At 36.3% G+C, this 25,150-nt stretch overlaps 1 protein-coding gene and 2 long non-coding RNA genes across 3 annotated transcripts in view; all 3 read right to left on the bottom strand.

Moving 5' to 3' along the window:
* Positions 1-25,150, bottom strand: part of ARP4A (actin-related proteins 4A) — a 64,558-nt gene that overhangs the window by 28,608 nt on the left and 10,800 nt on the right.
* Positions 10,272-11,174, bottom strand: LOC143893086 (uncharacterized). Its single transcript, XR_013255715.1, has 3 exons — positions 10,898-11,174; positions 10,606-10,775; positions 10,272-10,454 (listed from the first exon to the last, which is right to left on the bottom strand). It is a non-coding gene; the product is annotated as an uncharacterized LOC143893086 (long non-coding RNA).
* On the bottom strand, positions 16,577-20,074 carry LOC143893048 (uncharacterized). The gene is made up of 5 exons (XR_013255691.1): positions 20,044-20,074; positions 19,817-19,892; positions 18,300-18,469; positions 17,936-18,148; positions 16,577-16,627 (listed from the first exon to the last, which is right to left on the bottom strand). It is a non-coding gene; the product is annotated as an uncharacterized LOC143893048 (long non-coding RNA).

Genomic DNA, 25,150 nt, shown 5'->3' with positions numbered 1-25,150 from the left:
AAAACAAAGAATTTATAGCTTTGTAATTTAAATTTGCATGCCTTTTTTCTACCGTATTCCATTCTTCAAATGGTGTGGAAGGCAAAATGTATCCATTTTCAACAATATGCCAAAGTTCCACATCTATCGAAAGAAGATATATGCGCATCCTTGTCTTCCAATGTCCATAGTTGGACCCATTAAAGAAGGGAGGTCTAGTTGTGGAATGGCCCTCCGGAAGTCCGGTTCCATTTCTATCCGCCATTTCACAATTAGAAAGTTGCCAAAGATCTTATGATCTTTCCCTTGTTGAAATTTTTAAAGAAAAATTTTCCAAAGATTTACAGAAAAGAAAATCTTTTAAGAGCCTTTGCTCTGATACCAAGTAAAAATCCAAGGGTGGTCCCAAGTACGGCAACTATGAGGAGTGAAAATTAATTAGGTTTCTATCAAGTTTTAATCTTTTGAAAACTCAAACCTAAATTGGAGATTAAGAGATCAAAATGAAATTCGAGCACACAAGTTAAATCTAGAGGTGCAATGCAAAATAAAGAGCTAGAGTTCAAGAGAGAGTGCACCCGAGATTTAAAGTGGTTCGGTCCTCAAAACGCGAGGCCTACTCCACTCCACCAACAAAGACCCGTTGATGGCTTCACTAAGTGATCTTCTTAACTTCGGCGAAGATCGGTGCCGATTACAAATTCCGATTACCTTTAACCTTGGTGGCAATCTTCACCACGGAGAATGGGCTACGCTTCTCCGAACACTCGCCCGAATACAATTTCTTGAATAAGAAAGAAAGAACAAAAATCTCTCACAAGGGTTTACAACTTTGTAGAAGATGTACAAATATAGCCTAAAGATCCAAATCCTAATCTTAGATGATGAGAGGCATAAACAAGTTTGATTCACTCTAAGGATGTTCAAGTAGGTTTTTAGAGTGTTAGGATTGATAATTTGAATGTTTGGAATGCCCATATATATAGGAAAAACCAAATATGACCGTTCAATGGCATTGAGGTAATTCCAGCAAAATTCCAAACGGCTCTTTTTCCGACCGTTGTAGTGTTCTCGGAGTTCCGGGAATACACACAGAAGTTGAAAAAAGTCTACTGGACCATTTCTAGGAGTTCCGAGAATATTTCTCGGAGTTCCGAGAATTTCTCTCGGAGTTCCGAGAAGCCTATGCTGAGCAGATTTTCACTTCATGTTTTTAGGCTTCCAACTTAACACCAAGTTGGGATTGCTATGAGGGTTCCAAGGTGTTGGAACTCCACAAAGGCAATCACTTATATATTTAGGGTGTGTGTTTATTTGCTTAATTATGCCTTTCAAAATCCTAAACTAGGATTGGATCTTAATACAATCTAATATAACTTGATCTTCAATGGATTCTTCAAGTCTTCATTTTGTCTTGGACTTCGTTGTCTTTGGCCTTCATGATGTGGTCCAATGAGTGTTTCTTGGCCTCAATCCAAGCAATGTTGTCTTAGCACCAATGTGATCTACAACTTAGACAATCAAACATATTAGTGATCATTAATCACTTGTGTATTGGAATCATCAAAATAAGATGGGAATGCCAAGGTGGAAACCATTGGGCTTACAATCTCCCCCTTTTTTATGATGACAAGCACAAGAGATTTTCCAATAAAAGCAATCATATTTTCTTACACTAGAATTCTCTCCCCCTTTGGCATCAATCAAAAAGATTGGGGTAAAAGAGAAACAAATTGATGAAATATTCAATTTGAAAGCTCCCCCTTTTTCAAGGAAAAAGACAAACCTAGAACTCCCCCTATTTAGAATTTTTATTCAATATAAGAGGGGATATTTAATTAACTTTGAAAAAAGATATTCAATTTTAAGCATTAGCCCCTAATCTAAGCACATATGATGAAAATCATATGGGGGCTTTGGGAATCCAAGATTTCTTGGTTCCAACATTTTCCCTTATCTTAGATGCACATTGGAATTGGTAATGACCATTTATTCCACAATAATGGCATCTACCATGAGGGTTAGATATGCTGGTCCTATCATATGCATGTTTAGGTCTTTGACTAGTCTTCCTCAAGATTATGTCAATAATTTTGTCACCATTTAAGAATCCATGGAGACATAATCTTAATCTTTCATTTTCATTATGAAGATGTGTTATTTGATTTAGAGAATCATTAAATTCATCTTCATAAGATTTGGGAGAGCTTGCCATAGCTTGGAGTTTTGTAATTTGGCAAGTTTTCTCATCCAAACAACCCTGAAGGGTTTCAATCTCAAGTTTAAAATTTTCAAGTTGTATTTGAGATTTGGAAGAAAATTCATTTTTCAAAAAATTAAGTTCATTTTCTAATTTTGAAATGGATTTCTTTTGAACTTTATTTTTGGAAATTTGAGAGTGCAAGGTTGAGCACAATTCATCATATGATATTTTTTCACTATCACTAGTAGATGAATAACATGAAGGGTTAGAGTTTACCTCGTCTTCATGGGTGAGTGCCATGAAGCAAAGATCATCTTTCTTTTCTTCCCCTTCGCTTGAACTCTTTCCTGAGGTGCTAGTAGCATCCCATCCGGCGGCAAGAGCTTTATGTTTCTTCCATTCCTTCTTTCCCTTGTATTTTGAGGAAGATGACTTGAGAAGTAGACAATCCGGTCTTTTGTGTCCGGCCTTCTTGCAATTATAGCACCTTATTCTTCCTTCTACTTCATTTTCTTCTTTCTTCTTCGTTTTATCCTTCTTATGTTTCTTTCTCCATAAGCTTTTAAACTTTCTCAAAGCTTCTTCTTCATCGCTATCCGCCTCGCTAGAGGATGATGAGTTTGCTTTGAAGGCTTTTAGAGCCAGAGATCGACTCTCTTTCTCTTTCTCTTTCGGCTTCTTCTCCTCTTGTCGGCTAGTGAGGAGCATCTCATGGGTGATGAGAGATCCTACAAGCTCCTCCATGGTTAGCGTCTTGAGATTCTTTGATTCTTGTATAGCGGTTACCTTTGGATCCCAATATGGAGGAATAGACCTAAGCAACTTACTCACAAGCTCATCAGTAGGATAAGATTTACCAAGATTTGCTAATTCATTAGAAATTTTAAAAAAACGGGTATACATTTCGGAAATGCTTTCGTTTTGATCCATTCTAAACATTTCATATTTGCTCTTTAACAAGTTTATTTTGGAATCCTTAACTTGAGAAGTTCTCTCATTGGTAACGGCAAGTGTATCCCAAATAATCTTGGCGGAATAAAAAAGAGCAACTCGATTAAACTCCTCCGTAAAGAAGGCGCAAAACAAAGAATTTATAGCTTTGTAATTTAAATTTGCATGCCTTTTTTCTACCGTATTCCATTCTTCAAATGGTGTGGAAGGCAAAATGTATCCATTTTCAACAATATGCCAAAGTTCCACATCTATCGAAAGAAGATATATGCGCATCCTTGTCTTCCAATGTCCATAGTTGGACCCATTAAAGAAGGGAGGTCTAGTTGTGGAATGGCCCTCCGGAAGTCCGGTTCCATTTCTATCCGCCATTTCACAATTAGAAAGTTGCCAAAGATCTTATGATCTTTCCCTTGTTGAAATTTTTAAAGAAAAATTTTCCAAAGATTTACAGAAAAGAAAATCTTTTAAGAGCCTTTGCTCTGATACCAAGTAAAAATCCAAGGGTGGTCCCAAGTACGGCAACTATGAGGAGTGAAAATTAATTAGGTTTCTATCAAGTTTTAATCTTTTGAAAACTCAAACCTAAATTGGAGATTAAGAGATCAAAATGAAATTCGAGCACACAAGTTAAATCTAGAGGTGCAATGCAAAATAAAGAGCTAGAGTTCAAGAGAGAGTGCACCCGAGATTTAAAGTGGTTCGGTCCTCAAAACGCGAGGCCTACTCCACTCCACCAACAAAGACCCGTTGATGGCTTCACTAAGTGATTTTCTTAACTTCGGCGAAGATCGGTGCCGATTACAAATTCCGATTACCTTTAACCTTGGTGGCAATCTTCACCACGGAGAATGGGCTACGCTTCTCCGAACACTCGCCCGAATACAATTTCTTGAATAAGAAAGAAAGAACAAAAATCTCTCACAAGGGTTTACAACTTTGTAGAAGATGTACAAATATAGCCTAAAGATCCAAATCCTAATCTTAGATGATGAGAGGCATAAACAAGTTTGATTCACTCTAAGGATGTTCAAGTAGGTTTTTAGAGTGTTAGGATTGATAATTTGAATGTTTGGAATGCCCATATATATAGGAAAAACCAAATATGACCGTTCAATGGCATTGAGGTAATTCCAGCAAAATTCCAAACGGCTCTTTTTCCGACCGTTGTAGTGTTCTCGGAGTTCCGGGAATACACACAGAAGTTGAAAAAAGTCTACTGGACCATTTCTAGGAGTTCCGAGAATATTTCTCGGAGTTCCGAGAATTTCTCTCGGAGTTCCGAGAAGCCTATGCTGAGCAGATTTTCACTTCATGTTTTTAGGCTTCCAACTTAACACCAAGTTGGGATTGCTATGAGGGTTCCAAGGTGTTGGAACTCCACAAAGGCAATCACTTATATATTTAGGGTGTGTGTTTATTTGCTTAATTATGCCTTTCAAAATCCTAAACTAGGATTGGATCTTAATACAATCTAATATAACTTGATCTTCAATGGATTCTTCAAGTCTTCATTTTGTCTTGGACTTCGTTGTCTTTGGCCTTCATGATGTGGTCCAATGAGTGTTTCTTGGCCTCAATCCAAGCAATGTTGTCTTAGCACCAATGTGATCTACAACTTAGACAATCAAACATATTAGTGATCATTAATCACTTGTGTATTGGAATCATCAAAATAAGATGGGAATGCCAAGGTGGAAACCATTGGGCTTACAGTAAGTTTTCAGTTTCAATTGTCTTGAGGAAGGTGGGGGATCCCATCCTGGTAACCTTCACAGGTTTATATGGCCCAACAGTGAGGAATGATAAAGTTCTTTAAAGGGAAGAATTAGCCATAGTCAAGAATAAATGGGGACATCCGTGGTGCTTGGGGGGAGATTTTAACGAAGTTGGATGGGTCGAAGAAAGGAAGGGATGCAGAAGATCCAATCTGTTTATGGGTGACTTTTCAGATTTTATTGCTAGGCATGAATTGATTGATATTCCTTTGTCGGGGGCTAAATTTACATGGTCTAGAAACTCTAGGATGAGTCGAATTGATTGGTTTTTGTTTTGCTCAGAGTGGTCATCCATCTTTCCGCCCTCATTTCAAAAGGCTCTAACTCATTCTGTATTGGACCATTGCCCTCTATTATTGGATCCAAGATTGAATTCTTGGGGTCCCTCTCCATTTAGGTTTGACCTAGCTTGGCTCGAAATCCCGAAGATGGAGGAGTTAATGAGAGGCTGGTGGGTAGCGCACAAGGCCGAAGGAGCGGCGGACTTCGTAATAGGGGAAAAACTTAGAGAGGTTAAAAAGAAACTCAAAGAATGGAACTCTAATAGACAGGGAGAAAGATCCGCAAGAAAATTGTGATTACTCGACAATATCCAAGCTATTTCATTGGAGGACGAGGAAGGGAATGCTTCAGAGGAAAAGTTGATAGAATTGGGTCGTTACAAGGAAGAGCATAGTCGTCTTTTGTTGCAGGAGGAAATATCGTGGAGGCAGAAATCAAGAGCTTTGTGGTTAAAGGAGGGGGACAAAAACACAGCTTACTTTCATAGTATAGCTAGTGCAAGGAGGCGAAACAATCATATAGCGGCTTTAGAGGTCGCTAGTGTTCCATCTTTCAATCCGGAAGTCATCACCAAGGAAATTCTGGATTTCTTCCGATTGTTATATTCGTCGGAAGCCTTCGAGAGACCGATATTAGATGACGTGCATTTTCAGGTCCTCGATGAAAACAGTTGGCTGGCGCTGGAAAGGCCGTTCTCGGAAGAAGAGGTCACAGATAGGGGTCTTTTCGATGGCCCGCGACAAAGCTCTTGGGCCAGACGGTTTTTGTATGGCATTCTTCCAATCATGCTAGGAATTTGTTAAATGGGACATCTTTAAATTTTTCCAGGACTTCTTTGAAGGTATGGAGTTGGATAGAGGTACTGGAGTGTCGTTCATAGCTCTGCTGCCAAAAATTAAAGGCGCGGTGAAGGTCTCGGACTTTAGACCTATCAGTCTAGTTGGTTGCCTTTATAAAGTCCTGTCAAAAATTTTGGCAGATAGATTAAAAGTGGTTCTTCCTCTGATTATTTCGCTGAATCAGTGTGCCTTTGTAAGCCAGCGGCAGATTTTGGATTGCTCGTTGGTGGCGAATGAAACGGTGGACTGGTTGGTCAAGACGGGATCGGCAGGGGTAGTGTGCAAACTTGACATGGAAAAAGCGTATAACAGAGTTGAATGGCATTGTTTGGATCATTTCCTTGGGAAAATGGGGTTTGGGAATCGGTGGCGAGGGTGGATAAAAAGTTGTTTATCGTTGGCTTGGTTTTCCATCCTTATAAATGGGTCTCCAAAAGGATTTTTTAGATCGTCCCGAGGCTTGAGGCAAGGGGACCCATTATCTCCCTTCTTGTTCGTTATCATCGCTGAAGCTCTGAGCCTCCTGATGGAGAAAGGTAAATCAGTGGGCCTTGTCAAGGGGATCCAATGTGGTCAGAATGGAGTTGAGGTATCTCATCTACAATTTGCAGATGATACTCTTTTATTCAGTTCCCCCCAGATTTCGAAAATTTTGAATCTTAAACCGGTGCTGAGGTGCTACGAAATAGTCACTGGTCAAAGATCTAACTTTTCAAAATCTCGAATGTATGCTGTAAACATTGGAGAGGAGGAAGCAAAGATTTTGGCTAACCTAATGGGTTGCATTTTGGATTGGTTCCCTTCTTCTTATCTTGGGCTCCCTTTGGGAGGTGGCAGACCAAAAATAGGTTCATGGGTCCCCATTGTGGAAAGAATCGAAAGGAGACTAGATACCTGGAAAAGGAATTTGGTGTCCAAAGGGGGCAGGTTGACTTTAATTAAGGCTATGTTGTCTAATATTCCTATCTACCATTTATCGTTATTCAAGTGCCCTTCTTCTATTGCAAAGTGGATTGAATTGATTCAGAGGAGGTTCTTGTGGGGAGGATCAAAGGAAAAAAGGAGCTTCTCTTTAGTCTCCTGGGATGATGTATGCAAGCCGGTACTTAGCGGCGGTTTGGGTATCCGGAAGATCAAAGAGGTTAATGCTGCCCTCTTGGGGAAATGGCTGTGGAGGTATGGAGAGGAACAGTCGTAGTTATGGGCGAAAGTTATCCGCGGAAAATACGGCTCAGATGTGGGTAATTGGAGATCCTTAAATCGATTCAATAAATAAGGGGTGACCCTGTGGAGGGCTATTATGCGTCTGTATCCTTGTTTCGAGCGCGGCATCAGTCATAGAGTTTACTCGGGGGATAGAATCTCTTTTTGGAATATGGTATGGTGTTCCGTCATTCCTTTAAAAGAGATGTTCCCGGATCTATATGTCGTGGCCGTTGACAAGCATGCTTTAGTTCAGGAGTACTTCGAGCGTAGAGACAAGAAGGTGATATGGAAGCCGCTATTCCGCAGAAATTTCTTTGACAGGGAATTGCTCTCGATGGTCTCGTTACTTCAGGTCTTGGAAGGTAACTACATATGCTCTTCAGGGGTGGATAAAAGGATATGGCTGTGGGATTCTTCGGGTCTTTTTTCGGTAAAATCTTTCTACAAAGGAATGAATCCGGGTGCGGTCAATCTTTCTATTGCAAAAGTGTGGCAGATAAAGGTACCCCCCAGAATAGGCTTCTTTGGTTGGTCAGTGATTCAAGGCCGTATTCAAACGGTGGATTTTTTTAGAGCAAGGAATATGATCATAGTCAATCATTGCGCTATGTGCATAGACGCGGGGGAATCAGTTGAACATCTATTTATTCACTGTAGAGTAGCCCAAGAGGTTTGGGGAAGGGTTCTGTCGAGATTCGGTATCGCGTGGGTTTTCCCTTCCACAGTGAAGGATCTTTTCGATGGGTGGGCTTTCAGTCCATGGAGTAAAAAAGGGAAAGTTTTATGGTCACTTTCGTTAATGGCAACACTGTGGGTTCTGTGGTCAGAAAGAAACAATCGGATTTTTGTTGGACGCGCAAACTCTCCTTACTATCTATATATCAAGGCAGTAGCGCTATCAATCTCATGGGCGAGGTCTCTGCCCATGTTCAAATTTGTTTCGGCTTTCGATCTGTGGGTGGGCTGGATAGTGGTTTGCAATAGTCAAATTCCCCTTTCTAGAATTTCTCAGAAATGGGTTAATCCTCCTGCTGGTTTTTCCAAACTAAACTTCGACGGATCAAGCTTCGGTAATCCAGGTCCAGCCGGGATCAGGGGGTCTTCAGGAATTCAGAAGGGGAAGTGGTGCAGGCCTATTCCGGGCCTATAGGTGTTGCTGACTCAAATGAAGCGGAAGTTAGAGCCACTTACCAAAGCATTCTTCTCTTAGGAAGCGAGAGGGTAGCGAACACTATCGTGGAATGAGACTCGTTAAATGTCATTAGGTGGCTCAAAGGTTCGGTGGTTCCTCCTTGGAGATTTCTTCGATTCTTCAATGAAATATCGGATATAACAGCCGGGCACTCTGTAGCGTTCCAAAATATCAGGAGATCTGCCAATGAAGCCGCCGACAAGTTGGCTAAAGCGGGAGCGATCAAGCAGTCATTAGAGCTCTTCGACTTTCTCCCCCGTTAATTTCTTTTTGTTTTCTTGCCTTTTTTCCTTTTCCTTTGTGTAATTCTGGCTCAGTGGGATTAGTGGGGGGACTATCTTGGTCTCTCCCTTATTAATATATTCAGTTACCATTCAAAAAAAAAAAATCAACTGAAATCTGACAAGGCGAATGATAAAGTACCTTAGTAGTACCGCTTTAAATAACAAAAATGCATGCTTTTCCTACCTACAATTCACACATAAATGTGCTCATCAGATTTCCCCTTACTTAAACTTTGCTTGTCCTCAAGCAAACAAAAAGAAAATATACAAAAATAAAAATAAAAACAAAAAAAAAATATACAAAAATAAAAATAAAAACAAAAACAAAATCCTAACCCACTTTCGTAGGAATCACGATTGCACTTAGCATGTGCAACAAGCCTTTAAACCCCTAGGTTACCCTAGTGGACGAGTTTTGTCTCGTGTGTGTTTGCTGTGAATATACACACAAAATTCTAAAAATAAAATTTTCTTTCCAAGTCTCACTATAGAATAAAGCCAAAAAAATTCTAATCCTTCTTCTTTGATTAATTACTCAAAATAGAAGAACAAGAATACCCCCATACTTAAACTTTGCATCCTATCCCAAGTTTAAAAAAATTAGAAAAATATTTTAATCAAGGAATCCACTTTTGAATTTGTCCTACTTTGCTCCCTTAAACTTGCCTCTAATGTAATCGTACCATAAAAGAAATTTAATTTTGAAACTTAATAGAAAAATTGCAATCTTATATGGTCCACCATCCTTTACACTTTTCCATTACTTTCTAAGAATAGAACTCAGTTTTTGTAATCCTCTACTGCTTTGGGCGTGAATGACATGCGGGGCATGCACCAGACACCCAGACTACTAAACAGTGTCGGACTAATCTTTGATTTGCATATGTCATAGACATTGATGCATATGAGTTCAAAACTTTACCTTTGATTACGTGCAATGCTTTGATTTATTAAGCTTTCTAATTGTCTCATGTATGGAGTTTTCAGTCAGTTGCTCTCAAGCCAGTTGGCTTTAAGGATCTAGGCGTAAAAACCCTTCAGACTGAATAGCTCAAGTCAAAAAGGCTACAAATCAAAACTATAATCAAGAAGCAAACTTTCTAAAAATCATTCTTTCTTTCTTTTGTTTCAACCTTTCTTTCCTTTTTATCCGTACCATATAAAAAGCAAGTTTCTATTTCTATTTCTTATCAAATCCTTTTAAAGGATAGATTCCAAAAGGAAATAAAACTAGGAAAGGAAAGTATTCTTTCTAATTTTTCAAATTTCAAAATTAAAATATCCACTAACTTTATTTCTTAAAATAGGAAAACAACTTTCGTTCTAAGAATACCAAGTTCTTTCAAATTTGAGAGAAATACCAAAAAGAAAAGGAATAGAAACTTTCTAACTTTAAATTATAGAAAAGACTAGAGAAGGAAAGTATCTAAAAGCTTACCCCCCATACTTGAATTATGCATAGTCCTCAATGCGTTAAAAATAGAAATAAAAATAAGAGGACTAAAAATAGAAAGGAGGGTACGTACCGTATTAGTTTAGGCATGATTCGAAAGAGGAATTGGCAATTACCTGAAGAATGTCCCAGCAAACACTGCCATAGAGATCTACATTGGGATGGAAGCACAATGTCTTGAATTTCACCTTTGGAGGCTCGATTGGATAATCAATGGGAAAGGAAATAGAGACCTTGTAAGCCATTCCTTCTAGTGATTGTCCCTTTCCAACCATAGACGTTGTACCCTACAGGGAAAGGAAACCCTTTAGAATCCTGAGACATCTAAAAAAAATGTGGAAGAAATGAATATAAGTACTATACAGAATTCTTTTAGAAGCAAGGGTTACAATATTAGGTATAGGGGGTGTTGACGAGAAATTTTGGCATGCTTCTTACCATTAAGGCCATTACCTCAGGTTGTTGTCCGTTCCATCATAGATGAACATAAAAAAGAAGACCATCAGAAACAAGAATAACAAAATAAAATCAACTGAAGTCTGCCAAGGCGAATGATAAAGTACCTTAGTAGTACCGCTTTAAATAAAAAAAATGCATGCTTTTCCTACCTACAATTCACACATAAATGTGGTCATCAGATTTCCCCATACTTAAACTTTGCTTGTCCTCAAGCAAACAAAAAGAAAATATACAAAAAAAAAAAAAAAACAGAAACAAAATCCTAACTCACTTTCGTAGGAATCACGATTGCACTTAGCATGTGCAACAAGCCTTTAAACCCCTAGGTTACCCTAGTGGACGAGTTTTGTCTCGTGTGTGTTTGCTGTAAATATACACACAAAATTCTAAAAATAAACTTTTCATTCCAAGTCTCACTATAGAATAAAGCCAAAAAAATTCTAATCCTTTTTCTTTGATAAATTACTCAAAATAGAACAACAAGAATACCCCCAACTTTGCATTCTATCCCAAGTTGAAAAAAATTAGAAAAATATTTTAATCAAGGAATCCACTTTTGAATTTGTCCTACTTTGCTCCCTTAAACTTGCCTTTAATGTAATCGTACCATAAAAGAAATTTGATTTTGAAACTTAATAGACAAATTGCAATCTTATATGGTCCATCATCTTTTACACTTTGCCATTACTTTCTAAGAATAGAACTCAGTTTTTGTAATCTTCTACTACTTTTGGCGTGAATGACATGTAGGGCATGCACCAGACACCCAGGCTACTAAATAGTGTCCGACTAATCTTTGTGTAGACACCCCATTTTTGCTCCGCTTTGATCAACAAAGAAATTAGGGTTTCGCTGTCAATTTTTCAGTGTTTTCTATTCCCGTGTCCGCCTCGTATGTTTTCTCGATCTTTTCGGTCCGCCAAGTTAAAAACACCGAGTAAGTGGGCCCAGCTAAAAGAGCGTTCGAGTCATCTAAAAAGGTCGCTATGGATTTCAAAGATCAAATTTTAAGAAAAAAATGAGTTCATCTAGCATGGAATGGGGCCCACATTATGATGATCCAAGTCACTCACTTGATAGGTCGTGAGTTGGATGGCTCGGATCAACCCACCATTTGGACCGGTTGAGATCATCTTACGAAGAGGGTTTGAGGAATACAAATTGCTTTTATTACAGATCAATAAATTGGATGATTTGGATCACCCCATGGAATAGATTTAATGAGCACGACCGATTTACATTTTGGCCCACAGGTTGAACGGGTTAGATCTTCCCATGAAAATGGTTGGTGGGCCCAACCCATTCTTGTTGCGGCCCATCAATTGAATAGCTAGGATCATCTTATAGAAGAGGTTAAGGTACGGTCAATCAATTCATCGCAGCCCAATATTTGAGCGGTTAAGATTGTCGGGTGGTCCCATCAAATGCACAGTTTAGATCATGCTAGTGGAAACGCATAGTGAAGAAAGATTCTTTACTTATTAAAAAATAAAAAGGAAAATATGCTTCTCGTATGGGAAACATTCCCAAACGGCTGTCAAAGAATGGAAAAGGAATTCCAGTATTAAAAAAAGGAAGAAAAAGGATAACAAGGGGATTCTCTCTGGGCAGAAAAGGAGAGAAAAAAGGGAGGACCGGCTGGAAGATTCTAAAAAAAAGAAAAAAGAAGGAAGGCCGAACGAAAAAAGGACCGGGGTCTGTGGCTGGGAGGCGGGGATGAAGAGGAGAGTTTTCTTTCTATGCAAAGAGGGAGAGTGATTTCCATTTTGATTGGCTAAGTCTTCATTCTCTCACGATCAACAGGGGGGGAGGTTCGAAAAAAAAGAAAAAAACCGTGAACAATAGCCCATCACGGTGACTCTGTTTTTTTTTTTTGTGTGGTGAGGAAGAACAGCAGCCTCCATTGCTCTTCCCCACTCCCTCTGTTTTTCTCCACATCTACATCTCCCCTCTCCATCTCCATTTTCCCTCACACTCTCCTTCCCTATCTCTCTCCACCTCAACCTCATAGCTTCTGTTATCTCCTCTTCCCTACTCTCTACTCTCTACCTCTGTTTTTTTTTACGATTTTCTTACTCCTATTCTGTGTTTCACGATCTGTCCATCTCCCTCTGTTTCTCTGCCCTTCTCTCCCTATCACTCCGTCCATCTCCTCATTGAAAACAAAAAAAAAACAAAAAACAAAAAAAAAAAAAAGAGTGTCGTATCTATTATTTCTCTCTCTCTCTCTCTCTCTCTCTCTCTCACAGCACATCCCTACCTCTCTCTCCCCATCCATCGTGAGAGAAGCAAGATAAAAAACAAAACAAAAAAAGAAGAAAGAAAGAGAAGTAAGCGAGCGGATTGCCCGTCGGCGTGATTTTCGGATTTTTTCGGCTCTCGGATTCGTCGAGAATTTCTATCACAGGTTAGTACATTATTCTCAGATTTTTCCCGGATGATTTGGTATTTTTTTATATTTTTGCATGATTTTTAAACATTTAATTGAATTTAATTGAATATTATATGTGTGTGCTCAAAATCATGATATGCATGGGTGTTTCAATTCCCTTTCGTCCCAAAATTTAATACGATGTTCTACTTAAATAGAGTAAAATAACTATCGGATCGGATCGGACATTGGATCAATGGTTTTTTAGAATTTGAGTGAAGAGTGGAATTTTATTTAAAATAATGGCTGAGAAATTACGAAATTCGAAAAAATAGCCATCCCAGGAAGATCTATTTTTTGGAATTTTGAATTTTTCTTGTGTTCATCACATCAGAACAAGGTTGGAGGATGTTTTCCGGAGTCGTAATTTTCTCGAAAATCGTGTTTTAAAAATAGAAAACTCTTCAAAAATATCTTTTTGACGAAGAAAAATAAATTATATACTAAACGGTTTTTAAAATTAATGAAATTTCGTAAGAAAATAATATGAGGCCGGTATATTCTACCATGAATTTTTGAGAATTTGTGGATTTAGTTTGGTATATTATTTTATGCTTTCTTTGAAAATTATCAGATTTTGGGTGGATTTTTACAGACATCAGTTTACAGATAAAATTCCCAAAATTTTTACAGAAATCTTATATTCCATATTTCTTATTGCTGTAAAATTTTCAAGTGATTTAGATCTTGTTTCATATGGGATGTATTGTTAATTCATAATCTTGTCTGAACATTAAAAAATCCGAACTGATAGTAAATGGTTTGCAAAATTCATGAAAATCTCACAGAATGCTATGTTTACTTATATATTGTTACTGTAGAAATTTCATTGATTTTAGATTCCTATTTCTAATAGTTTCTGTGTTATTTTTGCAATCTAATCAATTAATTGTTAAATCAAACTTAAATATGAGTTAAATGTAAAAATCTGTAAAAATCTTCCAATAACCTACATCCCATCATGTCTTGCTGCTGTAGAAGTTTCAATTCATTTCGAATTCATTTGCAATAATTTCACTTGTAAAATCACTCATATGGTTTAAAATTGATAAAATCCATTGAAAATTCGAAATTAATTAAAAATCATCATAAAGTTTCTAAAGAACCTTGAATTTTTGTCACATATTAATTCCTAAATCCATTGAAACAGAAATTTTAGGATCTTGAGATTTCCCTGGAAAAATGGCCAGTGCATCCATAATCGTATCCCTATTGCACTCGATCTTTGACAATTTGAACATTTAAGCTATAGCATGTTGTTAGCTCCGAGGTTACTGTCCACGGAAATCCTGAGATATGCCAGGCAATAAGATGCTATAACTTAATTATTAAATTGTACGAGGAAAGAGCGCACGATTCCCTTCCTTGGATGTTATTCTAGGCCAAAATTGGTGAACCTAGAACCATTGGTAATCCTTAAATGTCCAGAAACTGAAAATCCTTGAAATCTGAAATTCATTAACTTCAAGAACTTGAATCGATTTGTCTCGAGTCTTTCGGAACCATTGGATTACGGTTTCCGTCATAAGAATCATTAGAGCCCAATTTAGGAACACTGGTGTCAGGTCGTGTCCTAGGTTCTAGGGAGTCTTAGGTTTTAGGGAGTCCTAGAGTTAGGAGTCCAGCCTCATCACGGACGTTTGCTATAGATAGCAACCGTGCCATAGGTTTAGTTACACTAGTCACCCAATCTTTCCCTAGGACAAGCCTAGTAAACTAGGATGTAGGATAACCTGCATTAGTCTAAGGGGCAACTTGCATTTAGATAAGAATCATATAGCATATTAGATGAAATCCTAGGATAATAAAATCCTCAACTTGAATTAAATGATTTCTCTTAAAACTGTCGAAACAGTCAATCCCGTCTAGGTCGGTGTCTTAGTTGAGTTAGGCATAATTAGCTTAGCTTAGGTGCACCGAACTATGTCGACTCTGATCCCAGTGAGGCTTGGGTACGTAGGCAGCTTGGATGTCTGATGGCATACCAACCGCGAGTCGGCTCCACAACAAATTGTGGGGTTTTGTATATTAATTTTCTTGTAAGTGCTTAATTAAATCACTTAGGATTTTTTCCATGAAATTAGAATTTTAGGAGAACTCTCACTTAGATTGAATTCAAACAAATAAAGAAATCAAGTTACACACTTATGATCGACATTGAAATTAGATTTTAGGATGCATGTCACTTAGTTCGCACATTAACAGAGAATTGAATGAGCCATTTAAAATAAATTTAAAAGAGTTAGCTTTTGGAATCGAAGACCGATTATCGAGCAGGAATGGTGCATGTGGTGGATAACTCCCCATACCTTCCATTCTTGTAACCAGGTACAAGTCTAGATTTCTGGTTAGTTATGGGTCCTAGATCCCACATCTAGGTGGCGACTCTGTCATTCTCTTTTGTGTGCAATTCGGATTGCCTTAGTGATCACAAGTTCACATAAAAGATGAATTAAAATCAAAAATAGAAGAGCACACGCCAATCGCGTGGGTACGAGAGACCAAGGGAGAGCATGGCGGCTCGCGCCCAACCCCCTCTCGCGGGATCGGGTCCCACACTTTGATTTGCATATGTCATAGACATTGATGCATATGAGTTCAAACTTTACCTTTGATTACGTGCAATGCTTTGATTTATTAAGCTTTCTTTCCTTTTTATCCGTATAATATTAAAAGCAAGTTTCTATTTCTATTTCTTATTCAAATCCTTTTAAAAGAAAGATTCCAAAACAAAGCAAAACTAAGAACGGAAAGTATTCTTTCTAATTTTTCAAATTTCAAAATTAAAATATCCACTAACTTTATTTCTTAAAATAGGAAAACAACTTTCTTTCTAAGAATACCAAGTTCTTTCAAATTTGAGAGAAATACCAAAAAGAAAAGGAATAGAAACTTTCTAACTTTAAATTATAAAAAAGACTAGAGAATGAAAGTTTCTAAAAGCTACCCCCCATACTTGAATTATGCATTGTCCTCAATGCGTTAAAATTAGAAAGAAAAATATGAGGACTAAAAATAGAAAAGAGGGTACGTACCGTAATTGTTTAGGCATGATTCGAAATAGGAATTGGCAACTACCTGAAGAATGTCCCAGCAAACACTGCCATAGAGATCTACATTGGGATGGAAGCACAATGTCTTGAATTTCACCTTTGGAGGCTCGATTGGATAATCAATGGGAAAGGAAACAGAGACCTTGTAAGCCATTCCTTCTAGTGATTGTCCCTTTCCAACCATAGACGTTGTACCCTACAGGGAAAGCAATCCCTTTAGAATCGAGAGACATCTAAAAAAAATGTGGAAGAAATGAATATGAGTACTATACAGAATTCTTTCAGAAGCAAGCGTTCCAATAATAGGTATAGGGGGTGTTGACGAGAAACATTGGCATGCTTCTTACCATTAAGGCTATTACCTCAGGTGGTAGTCCGTTCCATCACAGATGAACAAAAAAAAGAAGACCATCAGAAACAAGAATAACAAAATAAAATCAACTGAAGCCTGACAAGGCGAATGATAAAGTACCTTAGTAGTACCGCTTTAAATAACAAAAATGCATGCTTTTCCTACCTACAATTCACACATAAATGTGCTCATCAGATTTCCCCATACTTAAACTTTGCTTGTCCTCAAGCAAACAAAAAGAAAATATACAAAAAATAAATAAAAACAAAAACAAAATCCTAACTCACTTTCGTAAAAATCACGATTGCACTTAGCATGTGCAACAAGCCTTTAAACCCCTAGGTTACCCTAGTGGACGAGTTTTGTCTCGTGTGTGTTTGCTGTGAATATACACACAAAATTCTAAAACTAAACTTTACTTTCCAAATCTCAGTATAGAATAAAGCCAAAAAAATTCTAATCATTTTTCTTTGATAAATTACACAAAATAGAAGAACAAGAATACCCCCATACTTAAACTTTGCATCCTATCCCAAGTTGAAAAAAATTAGAAAAATATTTTAATCAAGAAATCCTGTTTTGAATTTGTCCAACTTTGCTCCCTTAAACTTGCCTCTAATGTAATCGTACCATAAAAGAAATTTGATTTTGAAACTTAATAGAAAAATTGCAATCTTATATGGTCCACCATCCTTTACACTTTTCGATTACTTTCAAATAATATAACTCAGTTTTTGTAATCCTCTACGGCTTTTGGCGTGAATGACATGCACGGCTTGCACCAGACACCCAGGCTACTAAACAGTGTCCGACTAATCTTTGATTTGCATATGTCATAGACATTGATGCATATGAGTTCAAACTTTACCTTTGATTACGTGCAATGCTTTGATTTATTAAGCTTTCTAATTGTCCCATGTATAGAGTTTTCAATCAGTTGCTCTCAAGCCAGTTGGCTTTAAGGAACTAGGAGTAAAACTCCGTCAGACTTAATAGCTCAAGTCAAAATGGCTACAAATCAAAACTATAATCAAGAAGCAAACTTTCTAAAAATCATTCTTCCTTTCTTTTGTTTCAAGATTTCTTTCCTTTTTTATCCATACCATATAAAAAGCAAGTTTCTATTTTTATTTCTTATTCAAATCCTTTTAAAAGAAAGATTCCAAAAGAAAACAAAACTAAGAAAGGAAAGTATTCTTTCTAATTTCTCAAATTTCAAAATTAAAATATCCACTAACTTTATTTCTTAAAATAGGAAAACAACTTTCTTTCTAAGAATACCAAGTTCTTCCAAATTTGAAAGAAATACCAAAAAGAAAAGGAATAGAAACTTTCTAACTTTAAATTATAGAAAAGACTAGAGAATGAAAGTTTCTAAAAGCTACCCCCCATACTTGAATTATGCATTGTCCTCAATGCGTTAAAAATAGAAAGAAAAATATGAGGACTAAAAATAGAAGAGAGGGTACGTACCGTATTTGTTTAGGAATGATTCGAAATAGGAATTGGCAACTACTTGAAGAATGTCCCAGCAAACACTGCCATAGAGATCTACATTGGGATGGAAGCACAATGTCTTGAATTTCACCTTTGGAGGCTCGATTGGATAATCAATGGGAAAGGAAACAGAGACCTTGTAAGCCATTCCTTCTAGTGATTGTCCCTTTCCAACCATAGACGTTGTACCTAGAGGGAAAGCAAACCCTTTAGAATCGAGAGACATCTAAAAAAAATGTGGAAGAAATGAATATGAGTACTATACAGAATTCTTTCAGAAGCAAGGGTTACAATATTAGGTATAAGGGGTGTTGACGAGAAATTTTGGCATGCTTCTTACCATTAAGGCCATTACCTCAGGTTGTAGTCCGTTCCATCATAGATGAACATAAAAAGGAAGACCATCAGAAACAAGAATAACAAAACAAAATCAACTGAAGTCTGAGAAGGCGAATGATAAAGTACCTTAGTAGTACCGCTTTAAATAACAAAAATGCATGCTTTTCCTACCTACAATTCACACATAAATGTGCTCATCAGATTTCCCAATACTTAAACTTAGCTTGTCCTCAAGCAAACAAAAAGAAAATATTCAAAAATAAAAATAAACACAAAAACAAAATCCTAACTCACTTTCGTAGGAATCATGATTGCACTTCGCATGTGCAACAAGCCTTTAAACCCCTACGTTACCCTAGTGGACGAGTTTTGTCTCGTGTGTGTTTGCTGTGAATATACGCACAAAATTCTAAAAATAAAATTTTCTTTCCAAATCTCACTATAGAATAAACCCAAAAAAATTCTAATCATTTTTCTTTGATAAATTACTCAAAATAGAAGAACAAGAATAACCCCATACTTAAACTTTGCATCCTATCCGAAGTTGAAAAAAATTAGAAAAATATTTTAATCAAGGAATCCTCTTTTGAATTTGTCCTACTTTGCTCGCTTAAACTTGCCTCTAATGTAATCGTACCATAAAAGAAATTTGATTTTGAAACTTAATAGAAAAATTGCAATCTTATATGGTCCACCATCCTTTACACTTTTCCATTACTTTCTAAGAATAGAACTCAGTTTTTGTAATCCTCTACTGCTTTGGGCGTGAATGACATGCAGGGCATGCACCAGACACCCAGGCTCCTAAACAGTGTCCGACTAATCTTTGATTTGCATATGTCATAGACATTGATGCATATGAGTTCAAACTTTACTTGTGATTACGTGCAATGCTTTGATTTGTTAAGCTTTCTAATTGTCCCATGTAAGGAGTTTTCAGTCATTTGCTCTCAAGCCAGTTGGCTTTAAGGACCTAGGCGTAAAAACCCTTCAGACTTCATTGCTCAAGTCAAAAGGCTACAAATCAAAACTATAATCAAGAAGCAAACTTTCTAAAAATCGTTCTTTCTTTCTTTTGTTTCAACCTTTCTTTTCTTTTTATCCATACCATATAAAAAGCAAGTTTCTATTTCTATTTCTTATTCAAATCCTTTTAAAAGAAAGATTCCAAAAGAAAATAAAACTAAGGGAAGTATTCTTTCTAATTTTTCAAATTCCAAAATTAAAATATCCACCAACTTTATTTCTTAAAATAGGAAAAAAAAATTTCTTTCTAAGAATACCAAGTTCTTTCTAATTTGAGAGAAATACCAAAAACAAAAGGAAAAGAAAATTTCTTACTTAAAATTATAGAATAGACTAGAGAAGGAAAGTTTCTAAAAGCTACCCCCCATACTTGAATTATGCATTGTCCTCAATGCGTTAAAAATGGAAAGAAAAATATGAGGACTAAAAATAGAAAGGAGGGTACGTACCGTATTTGTTTATGCATGATTCGAAATAGAAATTGGCAATTACCTGAAGAAAAGGAAACAGAGACCTTGTAAGCCATTCCTTCTAGTGATTGTCCCTTTCCAACCATAGAAGTTGTACCCTACAGGGAAAGTAAACCCTTTAGAATCCTGAGACATCTAAAAAAAATGTGGAAGAAATGAATATGAGTACTATACAGAATTCTTTCAGAAGCAAGGGTTACAATATTAGGTATAAGGGGTGTTGACGAGAAATTTTGGCATGCTTCTTACCATTAAGGCCATTACCTCAGGTTGTAGTCCGTTCCATCATAGATGAACATAAAAAAGAAGACCATCAGAAACAGGAATAACAAAGTATAATCAACTGAAGTCTGACAAGGCGACTGATAAAGTACCGTAGTAGTACCGCTTTAAATAACAAAAATGCATGCTTTTCCTACCTACAATTCACAAATAAATGTGCTCATCAGATTTCCCCATACTTAAACTTTACTTGTCCTCAAGCAAAGAAAAAGAATATATACAAAAATAAAAATAAAAACAAAAACAAAATCCTAACTCACTTTCGTAGGAATCACGATTGCACTTAGCATGTACAACAAGCCTTTAAACCCCTAGGTTACCCTAGTGAACGAGTTTTGTCTCGTGTGTGTTTGCTGTGAATATACGCACAAAATTCTAAAAATAAACTTTTCTTTCCAAATCTCATTATAGAATAAACCCAAAAAAATTATAATCCTTTTTCTTTGATAAATTACTCAAAATAGAAGAACAAGAATACCCCCATACTTAAACTTTGCATCCTATCCCAAGTTGAAAAAAATTAGAAAAATATTTTAATCAAGGAATCCTCTTTTGAATTTGTCCTACTTTGCTCCCTTAAACTTGCCTCTAATGTAATCGTACCATAAAAGAAATTTGATTTTGAAACTTAATAGAAAAATTGCAATCTTATATGGTCCACCATCCTTTACACTTTTCCATTACTTTCTAAGAATTGAACTCAGTTTTTGTAATCCTCTACTGCTTTTGGCGTGAATGACATGCAGGGCATGCACCAGACACCCAGGCTACTAAACAGTGTCCGACTAATCTTTGATTTGCATATGTCATAGACATTGATGCATATGAGTTCAAACTTTACCTGTGATTACGTGCAATGCTTTGATTTATTAAGCTTTCTAATTGTCCCATGTAAGGAGTTTTCAGTCAGTTGCTCTCAAGCCACTTGGCTTTAAGGAAGTAGGCGTAAAAACCCTTCAGACCTAATAGCTCAAGTCAAAAGGCTACAAATCAAAACTATAATCAAGAAGCAAACTTTCTAAAAATCATTCTTTCTTTCTTTTGTTTCAACCTTTCTTTCCTTTTTATCCATACCATATAAAAAGCAAGTTTCTATTTCTATTTCTTATTTAAATCATTTTAAAAGAAAGATTCCAAAAGAAAACAAAACTAAGAAAGGAAAGTATTCTTTCTAAGTTTTCAAATTCCAAAATTAAAATATCAACCAACTTTATTTCTTAAAATAGGATAACAACTTTCTTTCTAAAAATACCAAGTTCTTTCTAATTTGAGAGAAATACCAAAAACAAAAGGAAAAGAAACTTTCTAACTTTAAATTATTGAAAAGACTAGAGAAGGAAAGTTTCTAAAAGCTACCCCCCATACTTGAATTATGCATTGTCCTCAATGCGTTAAAAATGGAAAGAAAAATATGAGGACTAAAAATAGAAAGGAGGGTACGTAAAGACTAATGAGGATAAAAAAAAGAAAAATGAGAGGAAGAAAGAGAGATGGGGATGGGTAGGTAAAGACATGTCCTCTTCAATTGGAGATGATGATGATAATGTTGCTGATAGGAGGTAGAGAATGGGTTTAAAAGAGAAACAGGTGTTGAAAAGGTAAGAGTAAGCTTTGTTTTCGCTCTCAATACAGATAAAAAAGGGGGGAAAGGCAAAGCAAAATAACAAATGAAGGAAAAAAATAGCAGAAGATATCTAGGGTTTTGAGACACTTGTTGGCCGACATCTCCTTGAGATGTTGTAATCTGTCTGTGGCGGTTGTTTTGTAGAGGCCTGAGAAGATCATCGAGAGAGAGAGGAGGGGGGGCGTTTAGGGCATTAGAGAAAGGGCCTCCGTGAAATCCCCAAAAACCCAATTTAGCGTTTGATATTTTTGGATTTTGGTATCTGTGGCAGTGGTTTTTTCGTTTCCTTTTAGCGTTTCTGAAGCAAAAAGAAAACCAATAACAATGATTCCCAAGACATTGCCAAACATGTTTTTAGCTTTTTTGATTCGAAAATTAAAAAAAAAGAATGCAAAAAACGTTCTGTAAAAAGACAACCTTTATAGACTCATCCTAGATTCTTTGACAAAAATGAAAAAAAAAAATCTATTTAACAGCATAAAATTGACTTGTGTGCACTTCATATAGAAATGAACAGGATTTCGTCTCTTATGGAAGACCAGATCTCGTCTCTTATGAACAAGATATCTCATTTTATGTTTTCACATAAAATGAGAGTTTTTTTTTTTTTTTTGTTTAAATTATCAAGTGGAGCCCACGAGGACCTCTTACACCCTATGGAAGACAAGAAAAGGTGGTAAAGGCAGAGAAGAGTATAAGTGTCGTTTTGACTGGTTTGACCATAGTCATCCAGTTGTGGGTGTCGTGAATGAATCTAAGAAGGAGAATGGGAGAGCATAGAACTAACACTGTCCAGCAAAAAATTTGTTCTACAACCTTTATGATATTAAATTATTAATCAAACTTACAAAAATTGCAAGATTGCTGCTAAGTGAGACATTCAATAATTAATTACACCATTGAGCACAATTCAATTCTATACCCATTATGTTAATAAATTACTAATCAAACTTAAAATAATTACATGATTGCCGCTAAGTGAGAAATAGAGGGAAAAAGAGTTGAGACTTGACACACACACACACACACACAGAGCGGCATTACCCAATCATTCATGAAACTATGGAAAGGGGGCCCATCATAAAATTAAGGGGTGAATATATCAGCTCCGTAAAATTATTATTGTAGTTAAATCAGTAGGAAACCATGATGGGCAAGCATGTTTGGCCATTATATCTCTTGTTAAGCAAGCAGAATAGATAACACAAAAAGAAGAAAACAAACATGTTCATATATCTTCAATCAAAGTAAATAACTAATATGAAGACGACCATGTAGTCACTAGTTGATTGGGAAAGCACGAGCAATCAAGTCAAAATGACGTAGAAGAGTATCAAAGAAAATAGACAAAAGGAAAAAAAAGGATGAAAGAGAAAGGATAGTTAGACTACAAGTTGATGAAGAAAGATCATACAAAGATACTTTAGATGTAAACAGTACATCAGTGAAGGTTTTTCCGTACGAGAAACACTATATCAATCACTCCACAACTTGCATGTTCCACAGACACAATCAGACACAAGAAAAACATGAGGGAAATGTAGACATGAACAATAACAAGATTCTTTTGCAGTGTTGGGATAAGTATAGAACAAAAGTAAGGCATAATACACAGTATATATGCAATAACATTTTATAAATTACCTACAACAATCTACTTGGTATCTATTTTTCTAGAATGAATTAGTAAATATGCAGGCCAATGACAAATGTGACTAGAAGAAAAACAAATTCAATCGTTAAGATGCTAATAAGATATTTTGAGGTAAGAAAGACTTAGAACATCGTAATGGTGAAAAGGCCTAGAGCAACTTAAAAGGGTTTGCGTGTGTTAACCACTTAACCTAGCATCTGCCTCTAGTTGAAATGACATTTGTCCCAGAATTTGTAGATCATTTGAGAAGGAAAACCAAGCACAATGGAGGTAAACAGAAATCCGACTAAGCAGCTGTGGCAAGGATCGCCCTTGCCCCGGATGGGATCCTTCCTGGGCAAGGTTTAAATTCCGGTTTCGGGTTCCGTCAGAATGGAAATGGAAACATTTCGATTTCAGTGGAAATTTCGGTGGAAATGTTGTAAAATCACAGAAACAGATGGAAACATCTGAAAATGACGAAATTTTAAAATGAAACTTTGGGAAATGCTAGAATAAGCACAAATACATACTTAGAAACCATCACATAACCAATAAAACCATCCGTAATGGCTTAATCCCATCGTTATCATTCAAAAAAATGGCTTAATCTCATCGAATACCTATGACTAAAATAAATCACATCGAACACCTAGTGACATGCATTGTCGTGGATCTCTAACATAGTAAAGTAAATAGAGAAATATAATGAAGTGAAGTATAAAAGAGTACAATGACTAGTCTCCCACTTAAGGACCCCAACTCTATGTCAATACCACATAGAGTTACAAGATATTAATCATCCCATGCCGATCTAATATCCCATGCATAAGATGAGGTTATTTGTTCTGTAGTTCAATGATGTTGCCTACCAGATATCATTCTCTACATTAATAAAATAAAATGAAATACAAATAATGACATCTTTTTCATTTTTTTTATTTTTATTTTTTTGTCGTTCCGACCATTTTAGTCAATTTTCAGAAATTTCAGTCAAAATTCTAGAGAAATAATGATGTGAAAGGAAGTCATATAGATTTCGTTTCAGTGGGGATGGAAATTGAAATCTCGATCATTCTGGGGAAATTTTGGGAAATTCAAAATCATGCTCCTGCTATTTTGAAGTTGAACTTTGATGAGTCAAGTCTCGGAAATCCAGGCCCTGCTAGCATTGGAGGTCTGCTAAAGAGCCCTTTGAGTGAGGTTAGATGGGCTTTCTTAGGTCTCATCAGCGAGAAAGATCCTAATGAGGCAATTTGTCCATGCTGTTCTGTGTGGTATGCTATTTGATTAAAATGCAATAGATCGTCTCATCATCTATGTCACAAATTATTTTTATCGTTCTCAGGAATTTCTCGGCAAGGGAAAATCTTGGGATATATTAAATATTTTTATTTTTCGGGTTTATATCATGAAAAATGATAAAAATATAACTATTTTAAAAATATATAAAATATAAATTTAAGAAAAATATAAAATAAAAATATTGTAAAAATATCAGGTTAATATAGTGATATTATCACGATATTTTATGACAAAAATGAAAATATAGCTATATTTTTAAAATCTCGTGATTATTTCAGTATTTTGTCGTTTTATCAAAATGTCACAATAAAAACGTGATATTTTGAAAATATCGGAGATATTTGTGACATAACTTATCTATTTCGGTATTTTGTCGTTTTATCAAAATGTCACGATAAAAACGTGATATTTTGAAAATATCGGAGATATTTGTGACATAACTCATCATAGAGGGGGATTCCCTCAATGCTATTAGGCGTGTGAGTAACATGATTTCTATCCTTGGAGATTCG

This window comes from Tasmannia lanceolata, unplaced genomic scaffold (assembly GCF_043159265.1).
Source record: "Tasmannia lanceolata isolate RefF3 unplaced genomic scaffold, GAP_Taslan_0.1 ptg000015l, whole genome shotgun sequence".
Taxonomy (NCBI): Eukaryota; Viridiplantae; Streptophyta; class Magnoliopsida; order Canellales; family Winteraceae; genus Tasmannia; species Tasmannia lanceolata.
The sequence above is the reverse complement of the archived record's forward strand: the minus strand, read 5'-3'. Positions and strand labels throughout refer to the sequence as shown.